Below are 7655 nucleotides of genomic sequence, written 5' to 3'. Positions count from 1 at the left end.
TATGTAATTAGTTGTGATCTGGATGGCATTAACTAGCATGAGGAAACATTCACGCCAATGGGAAAATTAGTAAGGTGAAGTCTCTAAACAGCAAAATAACGAAACATACTTACAATGATAACACAACGATGAGGGTGAGTGAGTAGCGGTGATAGTGAAACATGACTACGACATACACTGACCAACCCGCAGCGCTCCAAGATAAATAATCCACGGTGTAGTGTAGTGTAGTGCACATGTTATTTGAAAGTTATGCAGTTTTCCCTTATGTTTTCAGCACTGTAACTTTCTCACAGCATTTCATTACTATTATAACCAGGAAAGTGGCTCCAATGCACGTTAGTAATGATGTGGCACTGTTATAAGGCGGAGGTGACCTAAGTTGTGGTGCGATTAGCTGTCCAAACACCATAACACGCTCACTCTATCGTGGCTAAAGTAGAACTGAGGACTGACGGGCGACGGAAGCACTCATATTTACTCTGGGTACGAAGCGGAGACTAAAACCATTCGCTGATTTCCTCCTCTAAACACTGAAACTATATATATATATATATATATATATATATATATATATATATATATATATATATATATATATATATATATATATATATATATATATATATATATATCTCTCTCTCTCTCAGATGTTAATGAAGTTTGATTTATTTGAGATTGTGTAAAATTATTTTAAGAAAGTTTGTCATGTTTTGAGGTCATTTAAGACAGTTTGGTAGGTTTTGAGGGCATTTTAAGACAGTTTGGTAGGTTTTGAGGGCATTTTAAAACAGTTTGGGATGTTTTGAGGGCATTTTAAGACAGTTTTGAGTTAATTTTAAGACAGTTTGGTAGGTTTTGAGGCCATTTTAAGACAGTTTGGGATTTTTTGAGGGCATTTTAAGAGAGTTTATCATGTTTTGAGTTAGTTTTAAGACAGTTTGATAGGTTTTGAGGGCATTTTAAGACAGTTTGGGATGTTTTGAGGCCATTTTAAGACAGTTTGACATGTTTTGAGGCATTTTGAGATAGTTTGGTAATTTTTGAGGGCAATATAAGACAATTTTGGGCATGATAAGACAACTTTATTGACATTAGGAAGGGTGCATGGAGGTCACAAGATTATTGGTGTTCTGTTTGTTAATCTCCAGGCCACATACTCTCCCTGTCTCCACCACCACCTGACCGCCACTCTCTCTGCATCTTCCATGCTGCTCACTGACAGCATTCCATCGTCTGCAAAGAATAAGTGAGTCACATTTAAAGTGTCATCTTTGAAACACAAATTTACACTTTCTAATGTCTTTATTATTATTTTGAAAGTTATTAACCCCTTCAGTACTGGGACATATTTTTACCTTGAGGTTTGTGTACCATTATACCATTTTGATGACATTAGGAAGGGTTATGGAGGTCAGAAGATTAATGGCCAGTCTTCACTATTTTAACCCCTTCAGTACTGGGACATATTTTTACCTTGAGGTTTGTGTACCATTAGACCATTTTATTGACATTAGGAAGGGTGTATGGAGGGCAGAGGATAAATGGCCACAGTTTTCACTATTTTAACCCCTTCAGTACTGGGACACATTTTTAACTTGAGATTTGTGTACCATTAGACCATTTTATTGACATTAGGAAGGGTGTATGGAGGGCAGAGGATAAACGGCCACAGTTTTCACTATTTTAACCCCTTCAGTACTGGGATACATTTTACCTTGAGGTTTGTGTACCATTAGACCAGTTTGATGACATTAGGAAGGGTGTATGGAGGTCAGAAGATTAATGGCCACAGTCTTCACTATTTTAACCCCTTCAGTTCTGGGACGTATTTTTACCTTGAGATTTGTGTACCATTAGACCATTTTATTGACATTAGGAAGAGTCTATGGAGATCACAAGATTAGTGGCCACAGTCTTCATAATTTTTAACCCCTTCAGTACTGGGAGGCATTTTTACTGTGAGTTTTGGGCGTGATTAGACGATTTTATTGACATTAGGAAGAGTCTATGGAGGTCAGAGGATTAATGGCCTGAGTTTTCACTATTTGAATCCCACATAATAAGTTTGTGAAGCTGTATAGAATCACCAAAATAGAAAACAGAATGACTATGTATGAGAGCACGTCCTGGTAGTGAAGGGGTTAATTTGCCAAGTGTTATGAAGGCTGTATGTACATCCCCCTGCTGTCTGTCTGTCTGTCTGTCTGTCTGATGCCACTTGTTAAATTTTGTGTTTGAAGTCTTAGTCTAGTTTTGTCTCCAGGGTAAACTTTTGTTATTAGGTCTAGTACTTTTTCATTTATTTGATATTCCATAAGAATTTTGATCCTATAATCCCTTCTTATACTGTCTAAAACTTTGCAAACATCTATTGATATGACAATTAAAGATTTTTTTACTTTGAAATGATTTTTGTACACAATATCTGAGTATGAACAGGCCATTTTCTAGCCTACCTCCCAGGAAGCTGGAGCGCATTCCCTATTATTGCACGTTATAATGGGTTCGGGATGCGGTAATTCTGATTTGTGGTAAGGTTTTCAGGAACGCACATGTACCGTGTAACGAGGACTTATCGTACAAGTAAAGTAGTTAAAGTACATTAATATACAGTTTAATGACGCAGTGTTGTCTGTGTGGACACTCTGTGTGGATGTTGGTGCTGTGAAGGAATGAAAGCTGTTTATGTGACATAGAGGAAATATATTATTATAAAAAGACTGACTTTGCTTCAATCCTGCAAATGTACCATACAAGAAGTTAAGAGATTTTTTAGCCACATTTCACTGAGTGTGCAGAGATTTATCTATTTGTGTGAGGAATGTGTTCCCGAGAGCATCATGTCATGTCAAGATGGCACAAAGGTAAGCTGATTACTGACCTAAGCTGTCTGAGATGTCACTGCAGAACCAAAGCATTTTATCAGAGACAGGTCTATTCGTGGGGAACCTCAGTTTCAGTAAAACACTCAATTTTATCCCAAAACACACTCAAAACACCATGTAACTCCTCAAAATGCCCCAAAACACACCCAGAGCTCAATACAAACACACACACACACACACACTCAATACATCCAAACCACTTAAAACACTCAATTTTATCCCAAAACATTTCAAAATGCCCCAAAACAAACTCTGAGCTCAATACAAACACACCCACACACACTCAACACGCCCAAACCACTTAAAACACTCAATTTTATCCCAAAACACACTCAAAACACCATGTAACACCTCAAAATGCCCCAAAACATACTCTGAGTATAAAGGTAAGCTGATTACTGAGCTAAGCTGTCTGGAGTGTCACTGAAGCAAAGCATTTTCTCAACAAGGTAAGCTGATTACTGAGCTAAGCTGTCTGGGGTGTCACTGAAGCAAAGCATTTTCTCAACAAGGTAAGCTGATTACTGAGCTAAGCTGTCACAATTGTATCGTCATTGGGCATTATCATTTTATATTTCTCCATGCATTCTAATATCATTCTTCCATTTCCATCTGGCTTTTGTGTTCCTTTGAATCCCACGTGGCCAGATTGTAAGCAGTAGATGTTGTGCATTAGTCTCTAGGATCTTCTCAATTTCCAGTTTGATAGTACCATTCCTTAGTTTATCATCTACACTAAAGTACACTACAGTTATGTTAAACTCCCATCCCTAACCCCTTCAGTACTAGGACACATTTTTACCTTCAGATTTGTGTGCCATTAGACCATTTTATTGACATTAGTAAGGGTGTATGGAGGACAGAAGATTAATGGCCACAGTCTTCACTATTTTAACCCCTTCAGTACAGGGAAACATTTTCACCTTGAGATTTGTGTACCATTAGACCATTTTATTGACATTAGGAAGGGTGTATGGAGGACAGAAGATTAATGGCCACAGTCTTCACTATTTTAACTCCTTCAGTACTGGGACACATTTTACCTTGAGATTTGTGGACCATTAGACCATTTTATTGACATTAGGAAGGGTGTATGGAGGGCAGAAGATTAATGGCCACAGTCTTCACTATTTTAACCCCTTCAGTACTGGGACACATTTTTACCTTGAGATTTGTGTGCCATTAGACCATTTTATTGACATTAGGAAGGGTGTATGGAAGGCAGAAGATTAATGGCCACAGTCTTCACTAATTTAAGTCCTTCAGTACTGGGAAACATTTTTACCTTGAGATTTGTGTGCCATTAGACCATTTTATTGACATTAGTAAGGGTGTATGGAGGACAGAAGATTAATGGCCACAGTCTTCACTATTTTAACCCCTTCATTACTGGGACACATTTTTACCTTCAGAGTGACTAACTTTACCGATGAGAGAGAGAGAGAGAGAGAGAGAGAGAGAAGGGCTTAGTGACATATCCAGCCCTAACATTGTCAAGCCACACCATAAGACACCGCCAAGCTCCTCTGAAGTGACGGGTTGTGTGTCTAACCTTCATCAATAGAGTATAGTTGAAGTTGTTATTGTTTTTAAGGTTCCAGTGAGAGATTAACAACATTTCTAAATTATTAACTGCAGGAACACTCTACCTAGTCACCTCTGTGGCCTTCATGAGAGAGAGAGAGAGAGAGAGAGAGAGAGAGAGAGAGAGAGAGAGAGAGAGAGAGAGAGAGAGGATAATTTTACATAAAACAGCCCCCACACACGCACATTAACCCTCATAGTAATAATAATAACACTGCTGCTCCTGCTACTACTACTACTACTCGCTCCTCTTTTGTCCCTGGTATGCATTTGAGGCGCGCAGCAGCAGCAGAAAACGGTGAGAATTGAAGGAAATGTTGGGGCGGGCTGTGGGTGTGGGTGAGGTGGGCGGCGGGCGGTGTTAACTGGGGTACATATACACAACCATCGCCTTATTTACCACAGTAATGGCTATTTATCTAGTGTGGTGGTTGATTCTGGCTTTGCTTCACTCTCTGGGTCTGGAAACACAGGGGGAGTGGAAGCAGACATTGCTGGACTGTCCATGGGGAAGGCAGGGGTGAGGCGCCCCCCGTGGGTTCAATATTGACGTAGATAATTCATTTAAAAAATCGCCACAAGAAAAACGGCTCCCAGACTAGTATACACTACACTTTTAGGCGCGATAAATAGTGTAACTAATAATCAAAATATAATATTCCTACCGGGTGGTTTTTTTTATTGAAAGCGGTGGAAAGGAAGGTGTTTGTGTCCAATTAACGGGTGACAAACACACCACAATGTCGAGATGGAAAGCTCACCCAAACTACGTTATATTACATTTTCTGAATAACACAAATTTTCGCTTTCCAGCCGAATAAAGAAAACACAGATTCTTTGTCATATAAAGATTTTTGTTTTCTATTTTGTTACCATTCAAAATTTTGAAATTGAAAATACGAATAGGTAGACTAAACTTTATGGAATATTGTTACTTGAATCATGTTTTTCATATCTTTTAAGTGTTATATCAAGCACCAAAACAATCCTAGGCGTGGTAAGAAAAAAAACTTTATATTCCTTGCAGTGACTTTAACGTTATTTTTCGGTAAACCAAAACACAGCTGGACTCGATTCTATTGTAGTTTAGAAATTAGTTTACTTTACTAATAACAAATCAGATATCAGAAAAGTGCCAACTTCACTAATTAAGTAGAAATATTTCAATCCTTAAGGCGAAATATGTTCTTTATCAAGATTTCTGAGTGACCCCAACACCCCCATTTCGGTATTGGGAATATAATACACATGTTATTTTCATTTTTCTTTACCATATCATATTTTATTTATTTTATTTCAATGTTATTTTGAATTTTATAAGAAGTTTGAGTGATAGAGGAAGTGTATACAATGATGTCGACATTTTGCGTAGAAGAAGAAGAAGGAGAAGATCCGCCATTGTTAGCTCTGTTATGAGATTTACAGTTTTTCAACATTTGTGGAGCAGGTGAGTTATTCCCAAGTGGGTGCGTGTACATGCTTATTATCTAAAGTATGTAGAGTTAGTGAGACGTGCCAATTAAGGTGAAAAAAGTGTGGTAAAGTGAAAATAAGTGCGTCTTTATAAGCAAACTTTTGGGTTTTGTTGCCTCATATTTGCGGTGGTCATTCCTGCCCTCCTACGCATTGTCACGCCCCCATATTGCCTCCATAGATAGCTTATGCACCCATACACCTCCCATGCGCGGGATAGTTTGATAGTTGAAGCGGTTACTGAGATATGGTGGTGTTCTTGTGTTAGGCAGTGTCCGCCATCCTGCCTTCCACATCGGCCCTCTCTGTGTTAACTATTTTCAGTTTTTCTTATTTACTACGCCTTGTCACGCCCCATATTGCCTCCGTAGATAGTTTGTGGATCCATACACCTCCCATATGCGTGATAGTTTGATAGTTGAAGTGGATAGTGAGATATGGTGGTGTTATAGTGTGGTAGGCAGTCCTTCACCCTTTCCTACGCCTTGTCACGCCTCATTTATACTATTACTACCACCACTACCACTACTACAACAACTACCACTATTCCAGAGGTGCACCATGGCTTGCCACAATGTCACAATGGGTTCTTGGAGAGCCGCTGCTGTTGACTTGCTGCATGTCTCCTCTCTGCGGCAAAACTCCACAAATACTCCACTCACCAAGTTCCAGAGGAGAGGTGAGTGTGTGTGGTGTGGGAAAGGTGTCCTCAGGTGTGCTGTGAGTGTGGTGTGTGTGTAAGTGTGTTTTTTGTACGTTTTTGTAATGTCAACTATAGCTACCTATGTATAGTGGTTTTTTTTTTTTTTTTGGTGTGGGTTGGCTAGGGTAAACTTATTGTGGGCGTTTTCCAGGTGTGATATAAGGGTTGTTTGTGGAGTGTGTGTGTGTGTGTGTGTGATGCAATATTTTTAGGTAATTTTTGGTGCGTTTTGGTTAGGTAATGTTTGTCTTGTTTCCTCCATATCTCTCTCCACAGGTTACCTCCAGGCTTTTCCTTCCATAGACTATTTCCTCCATGTTTCCTCCACCTTCCCTCCAATTTTGACTCTCCTATCTCACTTCTATCATAGTCAAAATAGTACTTTTCTAAATCTCACTTCAAAACCTGACAATTTTTCTCATTTTTCCCTCCACCACCTCCTTTTCTTTCCTCCATATCTCCCTCCACACACCAAGCTGTGTACTGTGCTGGTGTGTGCAGGTGTGGGAAAGGTTTCCGCAGGTGTGTGTGTGTGTGTGGTACGTGTGGTGTGTGTGTAAATGTTTTAGTGTAAGCTACTATATATTTTTTGGGTGTGTGTCTTTTGCATTTGCCAGTGTTTGCAAAGGGTTGTTTGTGGTTTGTTGGTGTGTGCAGGTGTGGGAATGGTGTGTGCTGGTGTGCTGTGTGTTTGGTGAGTGTCGGTGTGTGAAAGCGTGTTTTTCCTTACAATTTTGTCTCATAAACCTCAATTTTTAACTTGTTTTGGCCGGAAAATATTTGTCTTTTTAAAATCCTCCTAATACCACCACCACCACCACCACCACTGTCCAACCACACCCACAACCACCACAAACAACCAACATTACCACATCAGATGCTCACAAAACCACACCATTTCACTACCACCACTAGTACTATTATAACCACCACCACCTCCTCCCAACAGGATCACCAGCCACCACCGGCCGTACTAAAGGAAGTGGCTCTATGTAGGGATGGAACAT

At 39.5% G+C, this 7655-nt stretch overlaps 2 long non-coding RNA genes across 2 annotated transcripts; one reads left to right on the top strand and one right to left on the bottom strand.

Annotated features, from left to right (window-relative positions):
* Positions 1-1063: 1063 nt before the first annotated feature.
* On the bottom strand, positions 1064-5453 carry LOC123502492. Its single transcript, XR_006674148.1, has 2 exons — positions 4873-5453; positions 1064-1236 (listed from the first exon to the last, which is right to left on the bottom strand). It is a non-coding gene; the product is annotated as an uncharacterized LOC123502492 (long non-coding RNA).
* Positions 5454-5833: 380 nt separating this feature from the next.
* Positions 5834-7655, top strand: LOC123502493. Its single transcript, XR_006674149.1, has 3 exons — positions 5834-5919; positions 6498-6624; positions 7598-7655. It is a non-coding gene; the product is annotated as an uncharacterized LOC123502493 (long non-coding RNA).

Source organism: Portunus trituberculatus, chromosome 11, assembly GCF_017591435.1.
Source record: "Portunus trituberculatus isolate SZX2019 chromosome 11, ASM1759143v1, whole genome shotgun sequence".
Lineage (NCBI taxonomy): Eukaryota > Metazoa > Arthropoda > Malacostraca > Decapoda > Portunidae > Portunus > Portunus trituberculatus.
This window is presented reverse-complemented; position numbering and strand designations above follow the sequence as displayed.